At 39.2% G+C, this 26,865-nt stretch overlaps 1 protein-coding gene across 1 annotated transcript in view; it reads right to left on the bottom strand.

Moving 5' to 3' along the window:
• Positions 1 to 16,228, bottom strand: part of Fhl1 (four and a half LIM domains 1) — a 57,986-nt gene extending 41,758 nt beyond the window's left edge. Inside the window, exon 1 of the mRNA XM_047536794.1 lies at positions 16,088 to 16,228. The gene's annotated coding sequence lies outside the window, so the exon portion shown is untranslated. The remainder of the gene's footprint in view (positions 1 to 16,087) is intronic.
• Positions 16,229 to 26,865: the final 10,637 nt, after the last annotated feature.

The raw sequence follows: 26,865 nt of genomic DNA, 5'->3' as shown, positions 1-26,865 counted from the left end.
TATGAATAAAAAAGCAATCAAAAATAAAATACAAGAAACTAAAATGATCAGGCATTAGGAACAAATGGGAACAATGCAAGAACACAAGTGAAAGGGTGAAATCCAGCAAGAAAAATGGAGCAACAAATATTTGCTAAAGTCAAAAGGTAAAACCTTGAAATTCTTGTCCTTTGCCCTAATGTTCAATGATATTTTTGTTTTAAAAATAAGGAGATTGATGTTCTTTCAATGACTATTACAGCAGCTCCCAAATAAAACAAATGATAAAATAAAAATTCACTTAATTGACTGAGAGGCTTGAATTAATCACTGCCAAGTTTACAACTTTCCCACAACTCCAAACATTCTTTCCTTAAGAAAAACAGCATTTTTTCCTCCTGACATGACCATGGGTAGCTTTTTGGGTGACTATAATTCTCTATTTTTACATAATGCACTGTGGACCCCCACCCACAAATTAGAACTAAATCAAAGCAATAAGGGACAAAGGATTATAAAGATCCATAAATGACAATCCTGACAGATGCATCTAAAGAATAGTAGCCCTCCCTGAAGTCTGAGAGGAACTTCTGAACCAAAGATATTCTAAGTCCCATCATCCCCACAACCCTCACCAAATCCTGTCCATTTTTCTTACAAAAAGAACTTTCATACTTTATCTTCCTTATGAAGTATTTTCTACTCTTAGTTTAGTTCATTGCCACTTCACACCTGGACTACTGACTTCCAATCACACTCCAGCCCACTTTTTATCCTTCCTCCATGTTCAACTGTGACTTTGACTGACTCCTTGGCTACATCTGGGGACCTGGAGTGATTCATCATGTCCAGTTGCTTGCTATGGCTTGAATGTGTCCCCTCCAAAATTCAGGTGCTGAAACTTATTGGCCATTGTGATAGTAGGAAGAAGAGAACCCTTTACAAGGTGAGTAGGTCTTGAAGACTTCTCTCCCTTGTGAATGGAGTAAGGCCCATAGAAAGAGGCTTCAAGCACATTCAGCAATTTTGCCTTTCAGTGTTTCACCACATGTGGTCTCTTGCTCACTGAGCACACCCTCTTAGTGGTGTACTTGAGTCTGGTCTTGCTTCCCAAGAATGACTCCCAGTCAAGGGCTACAGAGCAAGGATGCTAAAGCACTACCACTGACAGCCTCCCCAACCTCTATAAACTGCACGGTAGCCTAGGATAGCCCTGCCAAACATTTCCCTCTTTTCTTCTCTCTTAACAGCTCAACCAGCCTTCCTTGGGATGATGTTTGAATGCTTTTATACCCTCCAATATTCACTTTGAAACTTAATCACTAATGTAATGAGGTGGGACCTTGAGGAGGTATTTAAGGCATAGAGGATGGAGCCCTTGTGAGTGGGAATACATGCCCTTATTAAAGGGCTAAACTGAGAGGATGCAGAATCAAAGCACCATCTTAGAAGTGGAAAGCAGCCCTCACCAGACAACCAAACCTGCTAGTTGCTCTTAGACTTCCCAGATTCCAGAACTGATAAATTTACATCCTTTATAAATTACCCAGTCTCATGTATTTTGTTATAGAAGACTAAACAGAAAGATAGTACCCTACCCCCAATAAAGTTTCCCCAGATGAATCTGATGTGCAGCCAAGATTAAGACTCACTGCCCCAGGACTGGGGATATAGCTCAGTTAGTAGAGTGCTTGCCCCACAAGCACAAGTCCCTGGGTTCAATCCCCAGCACCACAAAAAAAAAAAAGAAAGAAAAGAAAAAAAAAAGAACCACTGTCCCAAATTCCTATAGTTCACAGTTGTCAACCTGTAGTAGGTATTGGAATTCCCTGAAGAGAGGAGGATCTTGTTAAAATACACATGGCTGGACCCATCCCCAACATTTCTGATTCAGGAGGTTTGGAGTGGAGTGGGGCTCATGAATTCACATTTCTAACAAGTTCCCAGGTGGTGTTCATGTTGCTGGTCCAAGAACCTCACTTTGAGAAAAACTTATCATTAGTATAATTATATAGTTTAAACATGTGTATCATATTCATATGCAACTATTACATGTATGGGTTGAGTATCCCTTGTGATATTTTAGGACTAGAAGTATTTCAGATTTAGAATTTTTTTCAGAGTTTGGAATATTTGCATATACTTTACCATTTGAAAGTCCCCAATCTGAAATCTAAAATGCTTCAAAATTTAAGCATTTAGGGATGTTCAACCCAGACAATTCATTTGGCAAAAGAGAATGTGTCACCTTCTGGAATCTCTTCGACATTTTTTTATGAACCAATCCACAGGGTATCTTAGAGATGATCTAGTCTAATTCCCTTTTTATAAACTGAAACCCTGAGTAGGGAAGTGATTTGCCCAGAGGATCAGATGGTTTGTGGCAGAACTGTGGCTAGGATTCAAAAATGCTAACTCTCTTCCCTACCACTACCCCACCCAGTTCAATGCTCCTTCTACTACATCCTTAATGCTTCTCTAACAACTTCTAAGAGTGAACAATCCTTGCTTGAAGTTATCACAATGTTTTATATTCCCCACAGTCTCTAGCCCACCCAACAAAGAGCCCTGAACACTAGAGCAAGCACTTGATAAACATTTGTTGATTAGATTTTATGAAGTACTTAGTCCGATACTTGTCAAAGCTGGGTCTGGCATTCTGTGGACCATTCCCTTATGCTATGCCAAATGGGCAGCTCTGTTCCAATCAATTGACCATAGAATAAATCCTTCACGTCAGCACACATGCTGCCATTATCTGCTAGAGGGACAATGATAAACACATAAAGAAAAATTATGGAGACTTTAAAAGTGGCAGGAATGATAACTAAGTTTATATGGTAACACAATTCAACTTTCATGTTCTATATGTCAGAAAACCTTCATAAAGTACCTACATCCTATTTTATACCTAACAAACCACAGCAGTAAAAATCTGAATGTTAGAAAATTATGAAGTATAGTGCCCTGGTAGTTTGAATACTTTGGCCAATATATTTCCAAGCTGAGCCCCTCCTTGTTCTTTAGCAGAAAATTCAAAAATAAATGGAATAAGAGTAAATAAACAATAGAGGAAAGAGGAGATTAAAAATGACAAAACGGAACTTGGGTTGTGGCTCAGTGGTGGAGCACTTGCCTAGCATGTGTGAAGCACTAGGTTCGATCCTCACCACCACATAAAAATAAACAAATAAAATAAAGGTATTAGGTCCATCTACAACCCCCCCAAAAAAGGACAAAATGTGGGCAGGAAGCATGTGTGTGAGTAGCAAGGTGGTAAGATGATGCTGTCATATACCTGCCCCCAAAACCATCATCACTATGCTTCCCCAGTCCTTCCAGGTACAGTCAGCTCTCTATATCTGCAGGTTCTGTATCTGCAGATCCAACCAATTCTAGATGGAAAATGTTCAAAAAGATTGCATCTGTACTGAACACATACAGACTTTTCTTGTCATTATCTCCTAAACAGTATAAAACAACTATTTACATAGCACTTACATTGTATTAGGTACTTCACGTTATCTAGAGATGATGTAAAGTATACAGAAGGAAATATGTAAGTTCTATTCAATCACTATGTCATTTTGTATCTGGAACTTGAGCATCTTGATATTTTGGTATCCAAAGCAGGGAAGAGGAGTCCTGGAACTAATTTTTCAGAGATGCTGAGAGATAACTGTACTTCCAGCATCCAGGGAGTACGACTCTGCTGGGCCTCATGTGTAACTTAGCCTTTCTCCACCTGTGAAACAAATGCATTCTGAGTTGGTCAGACCATTATGTTTGCCATATTTCCAACTGGCAGGAACCGCTATGAAGACAAGTCAGTTATAGAACTTAGTATCAACTGTGAAGGTGAGTAAAAGGAATGTAGTGGCTTTGCCACCATTTGGCTCACCACTGCCATAGAGTGACTGGCTCTTGGCTACTGAACTGGAACCCCCAGTCTCCATCATAGACTGCTTTAACTCAAGGCAGTGGCTATTTTGGTCACCTCTTTGGCCTTCCCCCTATTAAAATCTGCTGCTTCTATCAGAGGTAGTATCACATATATAGTAATCAGGCAAGCAGTGAAATTAAGAAAAAAGTAAGTAAGACTTTGTCTAATAACAGATGTAACAAGATATAAATAACAGATTTATACATAGAGTTACTTCCAAGGTACAAAATAAAATGTAATCAGTTAAACAGAAGTATACTCTAAAACCAACTCCTCCATTTATTAGTATACTTTAAGATAAATATATGAACTAGTTAAGTTTTTTCCCCCAGGTCTTACCCCAGACCCGATGAAATACATTTCATGGACATCTACATTAAATACTCATTACTTGCTTGGTCACCCCTTTGTCTTCTAATGATGCCTTGTCACTTTTTTCTCTCCCTCTTCCAGGGACTTTAATATCACCACAGCATCTGCTAGTTTCCCTTCTCAGTTTCAAAAACCCTCATAGACCCGATCACCTCCCTTACTACCATCTACCATAGAATGTTGTTTTTATTTCCAACTCAGAAAAGCAATAAATACTTTTGGTTGCTAATCAGAGTTGCCCAGTTCCAATACATAGAAGCCATTTACATTAGCACCTACAAAATCTTCATTTTGTCATAGACTTTTACAGTAGAGCTGGCCGTATTGACTAACTGCATGGAGGTGCTGTGTCACAAGCCACACAACAGCCTTGGGCTCACAGCAATCAAACTCTGACCTGGATACTAGCTCAGAGAGTTGGTATGAACTCACCAACGGTCACTGCTGCTAGTGACACCACAAATGCAAGGGTCAAAAAAAGGCTTACTGGCTTGTAAGGAAGGAAAGATGCGATCAAGTGTGGGATTCCAATCCACTGCAAAGATGGCATGAATGTCCAGTGGGTGGCACACAAAAGTCCCAAACCAATGTTCACAGTGATACATCCACTGAGTATTGTACTACTAGGCAGGGTTTGACAGTACTGGCTAGCTCTTGTGGGATCTCATACCTTCCCCTTTCAAGGAGCCCATATCACAAGTTAAATTACCCAAGAAGAAGCATTTATCCTATTTTCCTCATACTCAAAACCAAACAACAGACTTTAATCTATAAGGTAATACAAAAAATGCCTTATATATTCTTTGTATTCCTGAAACCCAAACACATAAAGGGATTTTGTTGTTTTTTGTTTTGTTTTGTTAACATACTTTATTTTTCAGAAGTTTTAGTTTTACAGAAAAGCTGAATGGAAACTACTGACAGTCACAGTTTCCATATACCTCCTCAACACTCCCCTCCCAGTTTCCCCTTATTATTAACATCTTGCATTGGTGCAGTACATTTGCCACAACTGATGGGCAATATTAATATCAATGTTATTACACACTGAAGTCCGTAGTTTGCATTAGGGTTCATTCATTGTGTCATATTTTTTCTGGGTTTTGACAAATATTAAAGTGGTTTTAAATGCCTGTACAGGACATCCTGAGGAACAATAAATCCCCATGCCTCAAGACCATTTTAATTGCTTTAGCTTTGTTAAAGCAGGTTTCACGGAAATGTTCTAATATAAATCATTCATTTATTTTTAGTAATCTATGGTGTCAAGGACTATGGTAACATAGCCAGCAAAAGCATTCTACTTTGATTATCCAAAACCTAGCCTTTCACAATTCTCCAACCTCCAGTATGGCGCCAAATATAAAAGGTATCCGAAAATTTGGATCACAAAACAAAAAGTAAGAAATATAGTCCCCAAGATGCTACGTGACATGTTAGAGTCAGTTTGCTGCCCAATCTGGAGATGTTGATAAAAATGGATTTGTCATGAAAAAGCAGAGCAGTCTGAGAAAAGCAGCATCAAAAGACAGGACAGATACAGAGGACAAAAGTCAGGGAAGGAAGAAAGAGCAAGCAGAAACAGTAGATATTGGGAATGGCAGAATGAGACTAGACACAGGTCAGAGCAATAGCAACGAAACAGAGACAGTCAAGTTCTGGCCTTTTAATTTGTCTGAGGGGTGAGAGGGAAAACAACAAACTGCATGTATGTGTGTAGCTTGAGGTACAGATACACTGCCATGCACCACATAACATTTCAGTCAATGATAGACTGCATAAATGATAGTGGTTCCATAAGATTATAATGGAGCTAAAAATTCCTATTATGTAGTGTTTTCCATGTTTAAATTCACAAATACTTCTGATTGGGATATGATCGTCTATAGTATTAAGGAAGTAAAATGTTATGTGTGTTTGTAGCCTACAAGCAATAGGCTTTACCATATAGCCATGTAGTAAGCTATACCATCTAGGGTTGTATAATACACTCTTGTGTTTGTACATGTTTAAATTATCTAACAATTGTCTAACACATCTTTTAGTAATGCATGACTTATAGATGTAAAACCTTTATTCTTTTTCATGTTTTATATTAAAAGTGAGTATGAAACAAAATTGAAAGTATTTTATTTTCTCTTGGCTCTTATAAGTTTTGACATCTCACTGGAACTACTTGAGAATTACATACACTGCTCTACTGTTTATCAGAATTGTTTCTTTCTTAGCTATAATTTTCCTTCAATCCAAGTATGTAATGAGACTATTTGCTAAGCAGTTTACTTGAAAGCAATCAGGAAAATATTCTAGAAAACCAACCCCTAGAAATCCTTTGTAATATTATTTTACCTTAAACATAGAGAATAATATTGCATTTTGAAAGCCACGCATGATGGCACACAACTGTAATCCCAGCAAGTTGGGAGGCTGAGGCAACAGGATTACAAATTCCAGGCTATCCTCAGCAACTTAGCAAGACTGTATCAAAATAAAATTTAAAAAAGGGCTGGGGTATGCAGCTCAGTGGTATAGTACCCTTGGATTCAATTTCCAGTACCACAAAATGTGTGTGTGTGCAGCATTTTGGACATAAATCTGGTCTTTGTATAAAGGAGGATTCATAAAACTTTCAAAGCTAGTTTAGAAAGTGACTCTCACACAAAAGCAGATGAGGGGTGCCTGAAACAGGGAAGAATATACTACAAAGTAGGAACAGGGAAACTTTTGAGGGTAAAAAAATATTCATACCCTGACGGCAGCACTTGTTTTGTGGATATATACATCTGTGAAAACTCATCAAATGGGAGGTTTGGACACAGTTTGGACATAAATGATGCCAAATAAATATCTTTAAAGTAGTTCTAACAAAAGCCAACTACTTTCAAGTACAAACTTTTACTACCTCATATTAGTTTGGCTGCTTGGTTTATTTTCTTAGTATAATTAGTTGTGCTTACTACACTGGAAAGTTCCTTTCCATTTCTTTCCTTAAAAGAGGCAGAGTTGGGCTGGGATTGTAGCTCTGTGGTAGAGTGCTTGCCTAGCATGTGTGAAGTACTGGGTTCAATCCTCAACACTGTGCAAAAAATAAATAAATATAATAAAGGTATTGTGTCAATCTACAACAAAAATATTTTAAAAAGAGGCAGAGCTTCTTGTGGCCCAGAAGGCAACTGGTCTAGGGTTTGAAAACTTGCATTTATCCTAGTATCTGGAGGTGCAGAATTATTGACAAGAAGCTTAAAGGGACTTTCTGGCTTCTGATTGAGAACCTTGATTATTTTATAATTTTCAACATTTAAAACTACAACTGTTTATGGGGTAGTTCTTAGAAATTTGTGTGGAAAAACATATATTTCATTAATTTGAAAATCTAAACCCACGGCTATGACTTACCAATATAAAAAATTGTGGGCTTTATAATTTGCATTTGTGTCTCTGTATGTGCATAATCCTTAAGCCTCTGAGAAACCTTGAGGGGAACTTGTTATTTCAGATCTACTGGAAACATGAAAGTACATATGATTGATTATACTTATAGGCAGATGCTAGCAATCAGCTTCTTAAACAGTAATGGCATATAGAACTAGGCCTGTCAAAGTTCACTGAAAGACCAACCCTTAATGTCATCCTAATAAATCAGACATTTTAAATCTGACAGGAGCCAAGTAGCCTTAACCACACTCTAAAATTGAAGGCAAGTGAAAAGACTTAACGAATTAAGTGGACAGATTTAGTTTTGTACTATCCTCATCAGAACAACTTTGCCAATAAAACCTCTGCATTCCCAACTATCCTTAGTATAGAAAAATAAATTTAAAACCTTGTGGATATTACAAATTTTGTGATTAGGATGAATAAGAAACATTTTGTGTCTTGGCATATGTGTAACATTTTATGTGGGTAAATAAAATATAAATTTGACAAGCAGTAAAGTGATGACCAAAATTATTTTGATTGTTCTTTTCTTGCTGAAGCTTTAACCATGTTTGAAAAATAGTCCACATGCATTTTATATCTGTGCATTTTATATATAAAGTAGTTCAAACATGAGGTACAAGTATATTTCAATGGTTTAAATTTGGAGGAAAATCCATTTTTAGTAGAAAATACACTACACCATAGGAAGCTGGGAAGAGCTGACCACTTACTGGTGATGCACATGTTTATTAGCAAGCAGTAATGATGAACAGGGACAAAAACTGATTTTAAAAACACACCCCTAGGCAATGGAACAATTTTCTCATTTGTTCAAATAGTAAGCCCTTAGCAGTGAGTACCCTATTCATTATTCCACATAGCTTTAGCATTTGGGGGGCCCTGGCAGTAAGGCATAATTTTGTAATTATCAGTTTACATGTACATGGAGCTCATAAAACCTCTATCTGTATTTTATTTAAATTATTCTATCAGTGACTTTTCTATACAGAGTGACATGTCACTTTGCACCTGCCCTGGAGAAGTGCACCTGCCCTGGCAATGGGCTTCCCTACTCACCCAAAGCTGAGAAACAGACCTGAACCAATCCAGGTACAATAACTACAACACTCTCCAATGGGGATAACGGAAAAGTGCAGACAGATGAATGTGCTAGAAGGATGTGGGTACACTGAGAAAGAGTGGAAAAAGGAAACTGGAAAGTCGGATGGACTAAAAAGAGACACCCTGAGAGTGGAAAAGATAAAGGCAAAGTAGACACAAAGAGAGGGACCACATAGCTACAGAAAGAAATGAAAACGGGCAAGGCAAAAAGGGGAGGAAAGCTAATGAACTAAACTTTTTTTAAAAGAGTGTCAGATTCAAGTAACTGTTAATGTGTGTGTGTGTATGTGTGCATGTGAATGATTTAATGACGCTGTACTGCTAGTATCTGCTGCAATTTAACTTTCTATCCAGATTTTCAAAAACAAATTCAATCTTGGAAATTCCTTTCCCACAATTTCAACAGACATCTCATTTTATGAAGCAACAGTCCTAACTGTGGTCTTCCAGGCTAGACTCTTGAAGTCATCTTTCATTTTTGTACCTAAAGGCATACTTGATATGCCTTAGTACTTGTCCCAGAGGCCAGGGGAAATTAAACTGAGGGCTGGATGAAGGCAAGAGGTTCACCATCACTAATGTTTAATTTCAATTCAGGAAGTGACATGAAAAATTCCTGTATAGCTCACAACTATTTTGATCATTTTCTGAAATTAAGATGTACTTGGGCTTTTGGTATCCTTCAATACAGTTAGTATGCTTCCATCACAAAAGCTTATTCTTTTGAGAGGTGGGCCACCAAAAAGTTCTTATCTATGAAAAGTCCTTAATTAGGAAACACAAATTGACCTGTGTATAGAGAAGACAAAAAAATTCAAACTGAAACTGTGACACATTATATGACCTTGGATCAGGTGCTTGACCTCATTCTGTTCCCATTTCCTCTTCTGTAAAATGAAGGGAAGGATGGGGACTGACAGCCCCTTCTAGCGCTGTATTCTATTAATCAAGTTGAAGGAGGAGAAATGTGAAGAAACCAGCCTTAAGCTTCTTTAGATAGATGACACAAGGAGGCCATACTGTAGTTCTCTACCTCCCTGGCAGCTTTCCCATTTCACACACATTATGATCATGACTCTATCTAGAGATACAGCAATCATTCAAAAAATCATTTGGTAGTTTCAAGAAACCTTAGAATACATTTATAAGTTGGATACTTTGCAATGTTGGTGAGTCCACCATTAAAAAATTACTGCATTTTTAAGGTACACAAAATATTGTCACTAATTTTGGAGTGTGGATTATGCCTGATTTTCATTTTCTTATTGAAGGTTTTCTACACTTTCCGCATTTACCAACAATGAAAGAGTACTACTGTTATCATTGAAAAATTAGATTTTCCAAAGGACTATGCATTCAAGTTTTGCCAGATCCCTCAAGTCTACTCTAAAATCAACAGGAGTGGGCTGGAGGTGAAGCTCCATTGTACACCACTTGCCTGGCATGCAGGAGGCCCTGGGTTCCATTCCCAGCACCAAAAATAAATTAAATAAATAAATGAATAAAATAAAGTCAGTGGGTGGGGGATACAAAATCAGGCAGGCAGCATCACCAAGTGTGTATCTACACACAGTGGTTGATTACCCAAATGGCTGATTGCTACAGTTAGAATCAGGACATTATTATTATAATCAGAATCTATAGCTCACAGTCCAATGTGGAAATCAAAACATGCATTTTATCTAAATAACAATTTTTTTCCAGCATCCTGGCCCTTGAGAATCATGTTAAAATTCCTTCCCAATTTAAAGTAAATGAAATGAAACATGAGGTCCTTTTGCTGCCCACACACAAAAAAAACTGCTTTCCAGACAAAATGTGATTATTATTGGGCTTTTAATTTTTTTACTCTTTTTATGTTCTCAAACAAAACACATCAAAAGTCAAAATAAATATTTAGCTTTCAAAACAAAACACCCCCATATAGATACACAAGTACAAATTTGATGATGTTTATTATCAAAACAACTTCTATAGCAAGTACAAATATTTAAACTGTGTAAAAAGAAGACAAAACTAAATACTGTCATTGCTGAGTTCTACAGGACAGTCCTTAGGAAAGCAGAAGATGAGCTTCTGAAAGGGTATAAACACTGGTAACTTCCAGTTCAAAGCACTGTCTGAAATTTTCAGGTAAGAAATAAATGAAGATCTCTAAAATGAATTCCATTGTGAATTCAATTCTCATCAGTTGAGAAAAGTACAGAAATTCACCTCTCTATTTTCCACCTCAATACAGCAAAACCCATTGTTGACTACATATTACCTCTGAAACTACCTTTTATTCTACTCTCTCCACCAGGCTTAACTCACCACCAACCTTTATAGCAAGCAGCAAGGGAGTGACTTGGTCATGGGATATCAATTCAAATCCTAACTCTGTCATTTAAAAATTGTGCAGTTTAACCTTCCTCCCGCTCATCTGTAAAATGTGTATCATAACTACTATGCAGAGTTGCTATGAGGATCAAATTAGATAATAGGTGTAAATTTAACCAGCATACTTCCTGGAACCACAGTAGGCATTCAATTAATGTTGATTCCCCCTTTACCCCTTCTCCTTGTCACTCACTCCAAGACTGATCAAATTTGACATTCATGATTTTAATTACTCTCAACAAAGATCAATGGTATATAGGACATGCAGCAATTTTCACTTTAAGATTTTGAATGGTGTATACCACAAGGGAGACAGTATGAAATTGTGCTCAAAACTGTAACTTCAGTGAACTAAGGTAATCTTAATTTTGATCTCTTATTTCCAAACTTGAGAGTTTTGAGACATAAGGAAAGTAACTTTACCTCTCTGAACCCAGTTCTTCATCTACAAAATGAAGAGAATAGATAATGTATACAAGCTCCCGGCACAGAGTGCCATAAATGGTAGCTGTTGTTATTCTAATTTTTCAGATCAGTGTGCAGGAACTAGTCACTTTTAAGACTAGCCAAGTGAGCTCAGCCAAGTACTCAGTCACATGAACACACTGTTATTGTTCTCCACTCTCCTGGAGTTATGTTTTACTGCATTTTGTAGAGGAAATTACATCAACCTTGGCTTTATTGACATTTCATTACTTCTTTGTTGTGGGGTGCTGCCCTGTGCATTCTAGGATGTTTAAGCAGCATCCGTGGCCTCTACCGACTAGATGCCAGGAATTGTGTCTGGCAAAAATGTTTCTTGGATACCGTCCAATGCCTCCTGGGTGATCCCAGTCCTCAGGTGGAAAAATCACTAGTCAAGCATGATCCACAAACAGGGATATTCTCCAAGATCTCAGGAGGTAACCCTGCAGAACATTCTAAGATTTAACTGAGCTATTACTTAGTATTATTTACTCTTCTGAGTTTCATCACCTACTATTATCCATAATTCAAAGCTGATCACAGAAAAATAATTTGGGGGGCTCAATGTGAAATGAGAACATGTTTCAAGTCACAGGAAGGGATGCTGGCCATTCACTTCTCACTACTCTTACTATATAGAGTGATACAAAGCTGAATTTAAAAATCTTTTATGTCCCATTTGCTCTATATAAATCTTTACACATTTTGTATATATAATCAAGTTACCACTCCACACCCCAAAAATACATACAATAATGTGATTAATATTTTAAAAAGATCATATACTCTAAAGACTTTTGCACCATATTACAGTTTTCCCTCATTACCCACACGGGATCAGTTCCAGGACACCCTGTATATACCAAATTTCAGATGCACAAGTCTCTTGGGCAAAATGACATAGTATTTGCACATAACCTACACATTTCCTCCTGTATACATCCTCCTGTGTGCATCAAATAATCTTGATTGCTTATAATACCTAATATGATATAAATGTATGTAAATAGTTGTCGTATTGTATAGGGAATAATGACAAGGAAAAAAACTGTAAATGTTCAATAGAGAGGTGATTTTTTTCCAAATATTTTCAATCCTTGGTTGGTTAAATCCAAGGATAAAGGAATCAACTGTATTACCCAAAACAAAAAAGTATGTCTTAGTTGGGAAGATGAGGCAGAATTTATGCAGTGAATAAATCACTAGAAAGAAATTATTTCACTGTTTGCACAGTTGAAGCATGTTGAATGTGTATACAATTACTACATTAATGTTCAAATGACTCCAGACATCTCTTGATTATTCACAATAGATTCATTGTCCATTTTTCATTTTAATAAACACACCCGAAAGGCAGGAGCCATTTCTTATCCACTGTGTATGCCCACACCTAGCACAAGAGCCTCCACCAGAGATAACTCAGTAAATGTTTGTTGAATAAACGAATGGTCATATACTCTGCTTAATTAAGTACTCTGTTGACACATATACACACAAAAATCTTTCTTTGCTTTTGTGCAATTGGAGCTGAAAGATCTCTTATGAGAAAATAATTACAATCTACTCCCTCTTTTACCCCAAATCCAAACTGAGTAGTTCAATTAAAAAAAAAAAAGTGTAGGCAAAAGTTGGGGAAAGCAGCCAAATAGATAAGGCCTAGAAGTTCAAGCAAGCAGGAACATTTGTTCAACTCCCACAAGGTTATAAAAGCCAATGTTGCTGGCACCAGAGCAGGGTGCTAGGGGGGTGCGCAGAAGGGAACCCAGAGGAGAGAAGGAAAACAGGGCTCAGTCTCAGATTAGCTGCCATTCCTTCGATAAACGGCTACATTTTTAAATGTCCAAACATCAGAGGTGATGGGGAGATTCTCACACAAAGCATTGAGTTATAAATTACTCTTCCAAGGAACATTGGCAAAATCTTTGAGAATGTTTAGGAAAATCATTTGGTCATACTTTTGCTAATTTCTGAAATTCCTTTGTCTTTTTTCCTCGTGTCCCATGGGAGGAACAACAGGTTATCAAAAAGCCAAGTAAAAGACATTCCCTTTACTCCTTAAGGCCCACTTCCCACCAACATGTTGGTCTTTGTAAAAATCTTACCACTTTCAGCATTCTATTCCCCAGAAGGCAAAAAATCGGACTTCTACTGCAAAACCATGTTATTTTTCAGATTGTTGTGCTGTACAGAATGCACATCAGACTAGCAATGGTACAAACAAGTACATAAATAAATGTATTTTCACCCATCTTTATGACAAATCCTATTTCCACTTAAAAGTTTCCACTTTAACATTTTCAGCAAATTATCTTTTTCAAGTGATCCACTGCCTTGATATTGTACAAGAGGAATTTTATCAATTTAAACCTTCTTAAGTTTCACTCAAAAATGTAGACTTGCTTGAAAAAAATATTTTCCTTCTCCAAAAATTAAATATGGGAATGGTAGCCTAGAATTTTAAAACACCATATATGGTTACAGAATCTATATGGTAGTCTTAGACTACATACTTACTGTGAGGTGGTTTGGGCAAATCCTGACCTAACTATCTGACCAATTTCCTGTTGCATAAAGATTATATTTGCCTTTAAAAATGTTAAAGAAGCATTTTTAAAGACTGAAGGTAAAGACTAGATTGGAACCTTATGTAACTGAAATGGGAATGCATTATGGCTCCACCACATTAAAGGCCGATCCCTTTTTAATATGGATTCTTCTTAAGCAAATATAAGCATGGGTTTCCAAAGGCAAAGCTCCCATCCCAGAAGCCCTTGCTTCTTCAGTGTAAGGAACCAGGAGGACCCCCAATGCCATTCCTGAGGATGAGCTTGGGGTGCTAAGGCTTTACAAAATTCCAAGGGGCCTATAATTTAAACTTGTGCTGTTCTTCAAATGTTCACATTTCCAAGGAAGAACATTAACATTTACATTAAAACTGTCCTAATCAAGATAACGAAAAAATATTCCTGGTGTTCTATAAGCTTGTCATCCATCTGATAATCCAGAGAAGAATTACAAGCAATTACAAAATGATGGCTTCAATTAGGAAAACTGGATCTATTCCAGATTCAAATCAAAGGGGGCTCAGATAGTCCCAATGGAATAATTTAAGTGAATAATACAGGGGATTTCCAGCAAAGACATGCGTTTATCCTACTATTTCTCCTCTTCTGAAAGCCAAGAAAAATGCTACAACGATGTAACTCCTACCCTTCAGGAAATTCAAGAACCAAACCTGCTATCCCGTTAATAGACCTTGTTCTCTCCTTTTCCCAAGGGGGTCTCCCTAGTACATGGTTTTTATTGTAAAGGGCAATCAAAACAAACCTGAGAAACTCGCCTGGTCCCAAATGCAGAAAATAATATAGCACTGAACACGAACCACACACTGTGTTTCCTTTAGCCTTGCTGATTTTCAAATCTCTACCTAGTCTTGGAAGACTAAGAGGCCCAGAGGGATGGAAGAGAAAGAAACTTCGAAAGCAGAAATTTCTCCCCTAAAGCCTAGAATAGAAGGCACCTTGTAGGGATTTCAAGCTTTTTGAGAAGTAAAGGTCACACCCTGCGGTTTTGCAAACCCACCTTCTAAGGCTCAACCCCGGTGATAGAACCTTCCTCTTGCTTCTCTAGGTTCCATGCTGGACTTGAAATCCCCCACTCTCCCCACCCCCATTTCCCCAACCCGGCCATCCCCTTGGAAAGCAAAACCCAGCGGGCCCTCCCCCATCCCTCCAAGCTCTCTGCACCCCACCCCCACTCCTTCCACCCCACCCCCAGCATCCCTGAAGAGAAAGCCACAGCGAGCCCCCTCACTTCCATTCCCTCTCATGCCCACCCGGTATCCCCATGGAACAAACCAAGGCAGGTCCCCCATCTCCAACCCCTCCCCAACAGCCGCCATCCTTGACGGGGAAACCAACGGACCCCCACTTCATCTTCACCCGCCCCCCACCACCAAGGCTAGCTATCCTTGGAAAAACCAAAAGGTGTCCCCACCTAGCCCAACCCCCACTGCCCGCCAACCTCGGTGTGAAAAACCAACGACCCCGTTCACTCCCTCCCCACCAACCCCCGGAGGAAAACATGGAGAGAGTCCCCATTTCACTCCCGCCCCCCACCTCTGTCCCACTCCTTCCTCATCCCCCGTGGCGAAAGCCCGCGGAGGCCGAGGCACGCACCCCAGGGGACCTGCTAGTCCCTCATCCTGCATCGGGCAGCACGGGGAGCCCCAGATGCGGCGAGGCCGCCGAGGCCCGAGGCCGCAGGTACCCAGCCCTGGAAGTCCGGGCAGCCCGGGCCGCGGGGGCCAGCCCGGAGCGGCGGTGGCGGGGCAGGAGGGCAGCCGCTCCCCCGAGACGCGGGCGGGAGACACACACGCACGCACACGAGGAGAGAAAGCGGGCTTACTGCCTGGGGATGCTCGCCCGCGCAGCTGTCTCGGTGGCCGCGGTGGCCGCTGCCTGCACCGAGGCCGAAGCGCAGCGGCGGCGGCGGCGGCTGCGGACTGAGCCCCCTCGGCCGGGCGTTGGATGTAGGGCGCGGGAGGGGCGTGAGGGGAGGGGCGCGCGCGGGGAGGCGGGAGGGAGGGGGGAGAAGCGCGCGCGGGGGCGGGCGCGGCTGGCTGGGGCGGGGCGGGGCGCGCGCCAGCCGGGGCTCTGCCCGCGGCGCGGGGGCTGCGGTGCGGGGTACGCGCGCGGGAGCCGGCCCGGCGGGGGCGGGGAGGGGGCGCTCTCCACGCAACCGGCGCGGCCGCGTGTCCCAGCCTCAGGAGAGGCCCGGCTGCCTGCGAGGCGCGCGCGCGCGAAGAAGGTGGCTGCGGGGAGGTGGCGGCGGCGCTTCCCCGAGGACCAGCTCGCATCCGAAGGCGGAGAGGAGGGTGGGCTGGGGGCGCCCAGGACCCCCTCCCTCGCTCCCCAGGCCTTCGTAGGCTGGCGTGGAGTCACGAGTCACTGCAGGCAGCCCTGGCCAGGGCAGGGAAGGTGGGAGCAACAAAGAGAATCTGCGAGGGTGGCGTCTCGCCTCACCAGGGGCCTCACTAACCTGCGCACCTTCTGCAAAGCGGCGCGGGTCTGGAGTGCACTGCTCTCGGCCCCCTACCGCCGAACCCTTTGGTCCAGAGCCGCGGTGAAGGACCCGCAGATGACCCCTCCTTATAATAAGAAACTGGAGGGCTTTAAAGGAGCCCTGTGCTTAAGCCTAGTGCCACCATCCAGAGGGCTTTACATCCAACAGAAAACACTAATGGCCGAACGGTGCGTGGCGACTCATTCATTCACTCACCATTCGGTTCACTGAGCCCTCACCATGTGCCAAGTGCTGTGCCTGGCGCTGGAGATACAGCGGTCATGCAGACACTATCCGCCTTACCGCGGGATCTTGAAACCTAAATGGGGAGACAGACGATAAAGAAGTGAGAAGACAGTCACATTTGTATAAAGCTGTGTAGGAAAAGAAGGGGTTGCAAATAACGTGGTCAGGAAAGGAGAAGGTAGCATTTAAGCTGAGCCCTGAAAGATATGAAAGAAGCAACCATTTAAGGGGAAATCAAGGAAAAGCTTTCCAGAAAGAGCAGAAGAAGGGGGTAAAGCTTGATACCTTGGAACTAAAAGGTGGTGATAGTGATTGGTGCCAGGAGAGCTGGAGAAACTAGCAGAATGTAAGGATGAACAGGTTGGCAAGGATCAGATTGTGAACTGTATCCTGGTCCTGTTTTATTCCAAAATCAATGAGCAGCCATTGAATGAATGGCTTAACCCTGGAGCATATGATCTGATTTATATTTCTTTTAACTGTTTTTTCCCCCTTTGGGGACGATTGTAGATTTATATGCATTTGTAAAATAATAGCAATTCCGGGTGCCCCTATCCAGTTTTCCCCAATACAAAATAAAACTACAGTATCACAACCAGAATATGGACATTAGTACAATCTTCAGATCTTATTCGGATTTCCCATTTTACCTATACTCATTTGCATGCATGTGTTCAAATTTATCACATGCATAGGCTGTGTATCCACCACCACAGTCAATAAAGCAGTTCCATCTTTACAAAGATCCCTTCAGTTGCCCTTTTATAGCCACAGTAGCACCCCAGTTCCCTGGGATTCCTTTACCACCAGCAAGTACTAATCTCTCCTCCAATTCTGTAATTCTGATATTACAAGAATGTTATGTAAACCGGGTGTGGTGTTGCACACTTGTAATCCTAGTTACTCAGAAAGCTGAGACAGGAGGTTCACAAGTTCAAGACCAATCTCAGCAACTTAGTAAGACCCAGTCTCAAAACTTACAAAAAAAAATTTTAAGGTCTGGGGATGTTAGTAGTAAAGTGCCCCTGGGTTGGTTTCCCCAGCCCTGCAAAAACAAAAAAAGAATGTTATGTAAATGAATAATAATAGAGTATAATCATCCCTCGCATCCACAGGGGATTGGTTCAAGGATCCCCCTTGGATACAGAAATCCACAGATGCTCAAGTCACTTATTGAAAATGTCATAGTATTTGCATATAACCTATTTATAGCCTCCCATCTACTTTAAATCATCCCTAAATTGCTTATAATACCTAATACAATGTAAATGATATGTAGATAGTTGTTATAGTTTATTGTACAAAGAATAATGACAAAGTCCATTCAGTACATCAGTAAAGATGTTCAGTACAAACACAATTATTTTTCTGTAGATGCAGAACCTACCATAATGAAGGACCAACTGTACTCATTTGAATATTGGTTTTTTTCACTCAGCTTGATTCCCTTGAATTTCACCCAAATTGTTGTATCTATAGTTTACTTTTTATTGCTGAGTAGTATTCTAGGTCAGATTTATGTTTTTAAAGTCCACCATGATTACTGTGTGAAGAATGGTTCAGAAGAGATTAAGAACCAAAACCAGGAGACTAGTTAGGATTCTTTCCAATAGTCTTGATGAAAGCTGACAATGGTTTGGATCAAGTTAGTGCCAGTAAAATAAGTGGAAGGGTTTGATAGAAGAGTGCTGAAGAGGAAAATAGAGTTGAAAGTAGAGACAGAATAGGGTAAAACAACTGTTTTGAGACCTTTCACTGTGTAAAGTAGAATAGAAATGAAGTAGAACTGAGGGGTTAGTAGGGACTAGGGGAAGGTTCCCTTTTTTCTTTTGAATTTCAAAAATGGAAGTCTGCTTAAAAACAGTTTAGGGACAGTATGTTGGGAGGGACTGGTGAGGTATGAGAGAGAAGACTTTACTAAAGGAGTCAAGTTCAGAGATGGAATAAGAGCTGAATTCAAGGAGAGGAATGATCCTCAATCTGGAGAAAGACTTTCTCAATTGTAAGAAGACAATGGAAATAGATGCTGATGGGAGGTGGAAGGTAGTCCAGTGATGTGTTTAGATCAAGCAAATAGGTTCTGATGACTCCTATCTTCCCACAGCTCACAAACTAGGTCGTGGCTTCCTCTACCAAAGAAACAGCAGCATAAGTCCTTGCAAAGTCCCCTTCTCTCCCCTGACACCTAGGGCCTGTACCTTCTTTTTTCCCCGTTCTGATCCTTCAGAAGCACTCAAGTTCTATCTTTCTGGGACCAAAAGAAGCCTCATGACACATTGCCTAGGAAAAGTGTGGCCCATCCATGCCTCCCCTCATCACAGAAGACACTGGACAATCAACTCTGCTGCAGATAACTCCCCTAAATACCAGCCCTGTGCCCAACCCAAAAGAAATGACCAAGTAGCACCCAAGATGGAAGGTTTTGGACCAACAACTCTCTGTCAAGGAACTTTTGGCTATCCTTGAGCACTCAATCAGTATTAGTTGTGGTTCATTCTTCCCAAGTTCCCTTCCTTTTTTCCTCCTTTCCTTCCCTCCTTCCTTCTCCCCTACCTGTCTGCTCCACTCCTTGCTTCCTTCCTTCCACCTCTCCCACTTCTATCTACCCTCCTACAGATATTCACATTGCTTTACTAGGTGCAAGGTAGCACCTCCCACATTGCCCAAGACAAGTCCAGTCCTATCTGCCTCTTAACACTTGGTTTCCTTGGATTGGGATGCAACTTCTGGTCATGGAAACACATTGTTTCATTTAACGCATGTAGGGGACTGTGGTGTGTGTTGCCAGATAAGCAAAAATAAGATAAAAAGAAAGGGGTTGCCCAGACTGAGAACTTGTGTGCTATATTTTCACAATGTTTTCAGCCATAAGAAGCAAAAATAAATAGACTAAAATCAGTATGATCTCAAATATGATCATTTCAGTTTCTGTTGGGGCATGGAAATAAACATGAAGAGGTCTTCAATTTTAACAGAATTTAAAACAACTTTGGAAGGAAATAATAGAACATTTATCAGCACACAAAGTAATCAAGTCCTTTGCCTCTTCTTCAAAAAGTGCCATTAAGACCATTAATTCTAAGTTATTGAAAATGTATTACATACCAGACAGTTTGTATGCTTCATTTTATTTACTCTCATGCTAGATACTATTATCCCCGCTTTACAGATGAGGAAACTGAGGCTTACAGGGACTAAGCAACTTTGGATTCAGGATTAAAACCAAGCAGTGCAGCTCTAGAACCCACAGTACAAGCCAGTATGCTATACTTCCAAAAAAGCTGCTTCTTAAAGATAAGTGATTTGTTTTTTCCAAGTGGCACTGAGTCCTTCCTCTTCTTTTCCCTGTTGTTCCTGAGCATCAACTGTCCCTTTCCACAAGGGACCTCGTGCCTTCAAACACTTGGTTAATTTCATGATCATGTGACATGCCAATGATGGAATCCAACTTAACTCCTAGGACCTCTCTGGCCAACATTATTTCCCACCTCTTTCCTCTCAGATCCTATGGGCCATAAACCTGGGGTCTAGAAGGATCTTGAAATACATCTTGTGCATTTCCTTCATGAAATCTTTGTCCCTGCGGTTCCTTCTGCCTGGAAACACAATTTCAATGATTTCCTGACCATCTCTGCATTTCACAGGTAGCTCAACCTCAGGAGATCCAAAGATGAACTGCCCCACATACCACCTACCCCCATCACGACCTATTTATTTTCCTATATTTCCTGTCTCCATTATTGGCATGGCGTCCTTTAGATGCCCAAAGTAAAAACTTCCATTAATTTTGACTCCTCCACAAAAATTAGTTTACCAAGTCCTATAAATTCTACTTCCAAAATAATGAAACCTCATCTCCTCTTCCAAGTTGTCCCTGAGCAACTCAGGCAGAAACTATTGTCCCCATGGCCCTTGGTCCATGCTGCTAGGACAGCAGGTAATCATAATGTGCTTGGAGATTTCATATGTTTGTTTCCCCCACCAGATCATAGGTTTCTTGAGGACAGACAATATGTCTTTCCTGTTTATGACTCCAGTTTCTTGGAACATGGTAGGCATTAAATTAATAGTTACTTTAAAAAAACTTTCATCATGACAAAATAAGAGAAAATAGTGTAATGAGCTTCTATGCACCAAATATTCAGCTTTCACAGTTGTCAATACATGATCAGTTGTTTAATACCTCCCCTACACATTCCTTCCAATGCATACACACACACACACTTGGGGTACTTTAAATCAAATGCAAGACATTATGTGATTTGTCAAGAAATACCTCAGTGTATATTGCTGAAAGAGAAAGATTTTCTTCTACATTTTTAAAAACATAGGCACAGCACCTAAGAGCAGTTAACTGAAGTTCCTTAATACCTTCAGAATAAAGATTCAGAATTCCCTGGTTGTCTCCCAGATATTTTCATATAATTTATTCCAACCAGGATAGCCACATTTATTGTATTTGGGTATTCTGTTTTTAACTAATGGTTCTTGGATGAATGGTTGGATGGATAAATGAATGGGCAAATGAGTTGTCCCTACTTTCTCTACCCAATTGTTCCATCATTCATTTTACAAAGAACCATCCATCTGATACTAGAACCTGTTCAAACTCTTCTGATACCCCAGATAACAGTAATATCTCCCTTTTTCAACAGCATTTTTCATAAATGTATCTTGCCCTTGTTGCATTTAATCTTATAAGTAAAGATTTTGTGAAGATGGCTTATCTCTCCTATAAACTTTCGAGTTACTTGAGGGTAAATAAAATGCTTTATTCATTACTGTGTACCTATTGGCCTCAAGCAGAGGATCTTGTTCACATTAGAGAACTGAATAATTTATTTCTAAAATGAATTGAGTTGATTGTTAAAACTCACATCCCTAGACCCCTCAGGTCTGGCTGAAGAGCCTGCGCTGACATGGTTCCAGTCTGATCTTAGCCTCCTGTTGGTTGTATGGCCCAGAGCAAGTTATAAACTCAAGTTGTCTTCAAATGTCTTTTCTTGCATGCTCCCTGAAGTAATTTTGAAAACCTATGTACTCTTCCCCACATATTCTAAGTTGATACCTAAACTTTTTCATCTCATGTTCAAATAGTTACACAGGAAGTTATTTTTATAGTAAATCTTGTCACTCTAAATGGTTACATCACTTTTTTGAGTCTGTCCAATTGAATCTAAATACAACAACCTATACCCACCATCATTCATTCAAATACACATGATTAACCAGGCAAAATGGCACACATATATGATCCCAGATACTGGAGAAACTGAGATGGGAGAATCCCAAGTTCAAGGCCACCCTCAGCAACTTAGCAAGACCCTGTCTCAAAATAAAAATAAGATTTTTAAAAATTTCATCTTGCCATAAGGTTCTATATGTTTATGTTTTAAAAAGTTTTCTGCATAGAGTTATCATTAGTATACAATTGATCAAAAGAACAAATATTTTATAAAATTTTAAAATAGTTTAAATGTACAATGTAACAAATTTTTAGAAATGTAACAAAACTTTTTTTTTTTTTTTTTTTTTTTTGTGGTGCTGGGAATCGAACCCACGGCCTTGTGCTTGCAAGGCAAGCACTTTACCCACTGAGCTATCTCCCCAGCTCCAGTAACAAAATTTAAACAGGTAGAATTTTTAGAGATGGAAGAAATATTTTTCAATCTGTTAGTGAATTTGTGGATAAATGTTGCTTATTGTTAGAATAAGGCAATTAAATAACAATTTTATTTTGGTTCTTTTTTTAAAATGCAAACTCTAAGAAACTTTGTTCACCTAAATACATAGAAGGAAATGAGTTTTTTTCTCACAAGATTGTCTCACAAACCTTTGTGTTTGTTCTTGAGTTATATACAAAAAAATCCCAAAGTACTCTATCATCAAAATTAATTATAATGATTTATTTGCTGACAATTCCATTAGATCCTTCAGCAATTTTGTTGAAGGCAAAGAATTGAAATCCACCTGTGTTGCAAGGTCTTGTTACGCAGTGATTAGAGTCATTCATTTTTGCACACCAACACCCTTATTTTAGTTTTTGTCTTTGTCACCAGGAGGTTTCTAACCCCTGGGGCAACACACCAAAGTCAGATTAGCAGTGGGGGTGGAGGGTGGAGAGGATTGTCTTTCTTTTGTAAAATGAGAGGAAGATTGTTGAGAAAGGAAGAAGAAAAGGAGAATCCACTTGCCTGAGAGAGTGTTCCAAGACAGAGCAATGTTAAAAAGTTGATTGTCTAGTAATTGATTTCCTTACAACTGAATGTGTCCACAGAGTCCTGGTAAATATTCATGCATCCCCAATGATATGAGGACTCTAGTGTGACTCGATTTACCTTGTCCCAGTTTTTTCCACAATATATTTATTGATTTGTTTATTTATATGTGGTGCTGAGGATCAAACCCAGTGGCTCACATGTGGAAGGCAAGCACTATACCACTGAGCTACAACCCCAGCCCACCCAGTTTTGACATCTGAAGTTGAGGGCTAGCGTTATTTAAATCACGAGGTTATTGGGAGTATGGAATTAAGTTATATATCACATATAAAGCACCTAGTCCAACATCATATGTATAGTAGATGTTCAGAAAATGTTAGATTCCTTCCCCACTTTCAATCTTGACATTCCTATTTTTACACAAGTATGATTAATTATCTTTTTTTTCTTTTTGTACAGCCTAAAGGGGATGTTTTTATAAAGGTTGACTTGGCCAAAATTGTACACGAAATCAATACAAGTTGGCAGAAAATCTAATCAGGACATTTTGCCATGTATTTTTTAAATTTTACACATTTTTTTAAAAAGAAAAGTACAAAGAATAATATAATGACCACTCATACTCCCCCAACCCAGAATTAACAACTCTTAAGCAGTTTATATTTACTTTCAGTCTCTCTTTTGAGAAACAAAAAAATAAACATTACCAATAAGTACTTAAAAATGACTACTCTTTTTTTTAGTTGGTTCTTTTTAGTTGTACATGGCAGCAGAATCCATTTTGACATAATTATAAAAGCATGGAATATGTCTTGTTCTAATTCAGTCCCCAGTACCTCTCCTTTCCCTTCCCTTTCCCCACCCCACCCTCCTTTCTCTCTATTGATCTTTCTGCCATTTACACATAGTTATTTTGTAAATTAATCTTTTGTGGATGTACACGAAGGTGAGATTCACTGTGATATATTCATACATGTACATAGGAAAGTTATGTCAGATTGGTCAACAAAAATATGAAAAGGTGTTCAACATCTCCAGCAATTAGAGAAACACAAATTAAAACTACACTGAGATTTCACCTCACTCCAGTCAGGATGGCAATTATCAAGAATACAAGCAAAAAAAGAATATAAGCTACAGTAAATGTTGGTGAGAATGTAGGGAAAAAAGGTACACTCATACGTTGCTGGTAGGACTGCAAATTGGTGCAGCCACTCTGGAAAGCAGTGTGGAGATTCCTCAGAAAACTTGGAATAGAACTACCATTTGACCCAGTTATCCCACTCCTCCGTTTATACCTAAAGGGGTTAAAATCAGCACACTACAGTGACGCAGCCACATCAATGTTTATAGCAGCTCAACTCACAATAGCTAAGCAATAGAACCAGTCTAGGTGCCCTTCAACAGATGAATGGCTAAAGAAAATGTGTAATCTTATATATATATATATATATGACTTATATATATGTAAGACTTTATATATATGTAAGACTTTATATATATATATATATATGACTTATATATATGTAAGACTTTTTTATGGACATAGGTTTTCAATATATCCAAAAGACATATATATATCCAAAAGACTTAAAATCAGCATATGACAGTGATGCAGCCACATCAATGTTTACAGCAGTACAATTAACTGACTGTAGCTAAGCTAAGAAGCCAAACTAGGTGCCCTTCTACAGATGAATGGATAAAGATAATGTGGTATATATACACAATGGAGTATCACTCAGCCATAAAGAAGAATGACTTTATGACATTTGCCAGTAAATGGATGGATCTGGAGACTATCATGCTTAGTGAAATAAGCCAATCCCAAAAAACAAAGGTTGAATGTTTTCTGATATGTGGAAGCTAATCCACAATAAAGAGGGAGATAAAAAATAGAAAAGAAGTTCAGTGGAGTGGACAAAGGGGAATGAAGGGAAGGAAGGGAGATGGGAAAAGGAAAGTGGAATGAATGACTATTATCTCTAATCCTAGCCCCTTATTGCTCTCCTGAGTCAACCACTATTCTGACTTGGTTTGCTTTATGATGTTATGTTTAATGTACATTTGTGTTATTGTTAGTATATATCATTCTGCAACTTACTTTTGTCTATTTTACTCAACATTATGACTTTATTCTTTATTTCTCTCCTTACCTCCTCACCTCCAGTCATTTTAGAACACAGTTGTCCCTTGGTGTCCAGAAGGAAAGGATTGGTTCTAGGTATCCCCTCAGATACTAAAATCCAAGGATGCTCAAGTCACCTTTATAAAAATGTTGTTTTTGCATGTAATCTACAATGCATCCTCCCTTATATTTTAAATTACCTCTAAATAACTTATGATACTTAATATAATGTAAATGCTATGTAAATACTTGTATACTGTATTGTTTAGGGGAGAAGGACAAGAAAAAATCTCCATACATGTTTAGTACAGATGCTATTTTCTTTCCCAATATTTTTGATCTATGTTGGTTGACTCCTCTGATGTGGAACACGTGGAAACAGAGGGCAGACTTGCATTCCATTTCTAATATTTAGTCTAAATGGATTTAACACCTCCATCCTTTTCCCAAATGAGGCAACTTCTCCCAGCCCACCCTAACTCCAGTGTTTCTGTTCCTTGACATTTTTACTCCAGTTTGTTTTTGGATAAAGTTCAAGTGCCATAATATTTACCCATTCCATATGTACAATTCATTGGGTTTTAGTATACTCACAAAGTTGTGCAATCAGTTCTGCTATCTAATTCTAGGACATTTTCATCACCCCCAAAAGAAATCTCCTTATTATTCATTCTCCTGATCATTCCCTATTGCCCCCTCTCCCTAGCTCCTCACAACCACAAATCTATTCTCTATCTGTGTGTATGTGCCTATTTTGCATATTTCACATAAATCAGATAATATGTGGCCTTCTCTATTTGTTTTCAGCAACATGTTTTCAAGATTCATCCTTTTTATTGCTGAATAATATACCAGTATGTGGATATTTTGCTTATCCATTTATCAGTTGGATGATATTTTGGTTGTTTCCACTTTGGACTGCTATGAATAATGCTACTATGAATATTTGTGAAGACTTTTTTATGGACATAGGTTTTCAATTCTCTAACATCTATACCTAGTAGTGGAATTGCTAGATCAAGTGGTAACGCTAAACTTGGGGGAACTACAAAACTTACATAAAATGACTGCACAATTTTACACTCTCAACAGTTCTAACATCTTCACATCCTCTCCAAAAATTGCTATTATCTATCTTTTTTTAATTTTAGTCATGATAGAATGTATAAAGTGGCATTTCACTATGATTTTGATTTGTGTTTCCCCAATGACTAATGCTGTTGAACATCTTTTTACATGCTTCTTGGCCACTTGTATATCTTTCTTGCAGACATGTTTACTTAAGTCCTTTGACCATTTTTAATTGAGTTATTTATCTTTATGTCATTGAGTTGTAAGAAGACTTAATATATTCTAAATCCAAGTGCCTTCTTGTATATCTTATTTTCAAATGTTTTTTCACATTTCTATGGGTTATCTTTTCTGATGGTATCTTTTAAAGCATGTATTAGTCAGCTGTGGCTGACATAACAAAATATCCCAGATTGAGTGGCTTACACAACTAAAATTCATTGTCTTACAATGGT

Source organism: Sciurus carolinensis, chromosome X, assembly GCF_902686445.1.
Source record: "Sciurus carolinensis chromosome X, mSciCar1.2, whole genome shotgun sequence".
In the NCBI taxonomy this organism is placed as follows: Eukaryota; Metazoa; Chordata; class Mammalia; order Rodentia; family Sciuridae; genus Sciurus; species Sciurus carolinensis.
The sequence above is the reverse complement of the archived record's forward strand: the minus strand, read 5'-3'. Positions and strand labels throughout refer to the sequence as shown.